This window comes from Carassius gibelio, chromosome A8, assembly GCF_023724105.1.
Source record: "Carassius gibelio isolate Cgi1373 ecotype wild population from Czech Republic chromosome A8, carGib1.2-hapl.c, whole genome shotgun sequence".
Classification (NCBI taxonomy): Eukaryota; Metazoa; Chordata; class Actinopteri; order Cypriniformes; family Cyprinidae; genus Carassius; species Carassius gibelio.
The window spans coordinates 6,261,115-6,263,137 of NC_068378.1; positions in this window are offsets into that span (position 1 = coordinate 6,261,115).

The following is a 2,023-nucleotide window of genomic DNA, read 5'->3' on the forward strand; positions in this document are numbered from 1 at the left end:
CAAAACCTCCTAATCCGATGACGTGCTTAAACATATTTTTTGACCACATCCCCCAGTATACTAAATATACTGTCTGTTAAAATACTGAAATTATATCTAACTAGATTTACATCACAGATTTAATTTAATGCTAAAAAACCTAAACTAAAACTTTTTTCGAGCATTGATTTTCATTAGTGAATCAGTCATTTTGCATGTCCCATTACATTTTAATGAATTATACTCAATAAAAGATAAGCTCAACAGCACTGAAAATTTGATTTATTTACAGTTTAGCAAACGTTCCTAATAAAAAGGTTGAATTAAGTTTTTTTTTTTTTTTACAAAAAATCTAGTCTTGGGGACACATATGTCCCCCTTATTAAACATACCTGATTTAGATCATCAGCTCTTTTGTAGAGTGCTAAATGAAATAAACTGGGTCAGAAAAAAGAAACATACAAGATGCAGTTCTGAGGATCCCACTGCAGTCATGGGGATCACAATTTTATATTTTATTTAGTTTTTTTTATGGTTCATACAGACATAAAACTGCACCAATCTGGACAGAAATATATATATTTTTTGTATATGAAAAATTTGATTGCACCCCCATATATCTGTGATCGGGAATTATTTTTTTATTTTTTTTAGGTGGGGGGTTCCATGCATTTTTTCCAAAAGTGCCACAGTAAAAAAATATATAATATTTTTATAGCTGTTTGTAATAGGTTTTTTTGTTGATGTTTACAAATGAAAACAATAAATAAAATGTAATAAACTGCTCAGGGCTTTCACTGTGAGGTTGAGGTACCACTTGAGGAGCATAAATCCTCTTCAGAGTTGTGCATGTGAGTGCGTTTATGCTAATCTTGGTTCTGGGAAACAGCTGCTCTGCACATTTTGTATGTCTCCTTTATTTAACACACCTGATTCAAATCATCAGGTCATCAGAAGAGAGGTCCACGAAGTGCACTGAGTGTGTCTGATTAGAGAGACATTCAAAACGTGCAGAGCAGTGGGTCCCCAGATTGAAAACCACTGGTTTATGTGACTACTCAGGTGGCCATTTTGCCATATTTCTGCCACACAATGAATGTCTTATTTACATTATGTCTGTGAAGAGGCATGGTAGCAAATTGATGGCAAGGCCACAATAGCATGTTTGTGCTGAGGTGGTTTTGACACTGTCCGTTCCAATTCAGAGTGCACCAAAAGACCCTATACCGTCAAGGCAACAAAGGAGTGGCAGTGGCCTAGCCAGTCTCCATACCTTAGTCCTATAGAAAATCTGTGGAGAGGGCTTAAACTCTGAGTGGCCAAAGTTTCCACTCCGCTCGGAGAGGGCGCTCTTTGAGGAGGACACCTTCACAAGCGCTCCACGAGCCACTGCTCCCGCTTCTGCCAAGGCAAAGGGGCGACTGCAGTCATGGGGATAGCAAATGGATTTGAAGGAGGGGATGGAGAGTGGCAGGTCCCTTTATTGTCCCTCACCCACCAAATTTAGTGTCCTCTCTTGGCAATCGGAAGCACACACACACCCCACCCCGAGAGAGGGCTTGACGCTCTGCATGGCTTCCTCCAAGGAGGATGATGTGGAGGTCATCAAAGAGGTAGAGACTGCGGACTTGCCACCCAATTTCATCCAGTACAAAGAGCTGTTGGAGGTGGTGACTCGGGCAGTAGACAAGCTTAAAATCAATTGGCAGAAGAGCGAGCGTCCTAAGAGTACATGTATGTAAAAAACCTCTCCACCGAGGTTGTTGAGACAGTACTCCAGTCCAGAGCTCCCTCCATGAGGAAAATATATGTAACAAAGTGGTGTCTTTTCCCTTCTTGGTGCAGCAACCATCAGTTGGACCCAGTTAACTTCCCAGTTGTTTCAGTGCTGGAGTTCCTGTAGGAACGGTCCTCCACAAGGTTATCCCCCTCCACTTTGAAGGTATACATGGTGGCATTAGCTGCTTACCACACCCCTCTTGATGGCCAGTCATTGGAGAGAGACCTGCTGGTTACCCGTTTCCTCCATGGTACCCTGATGTTG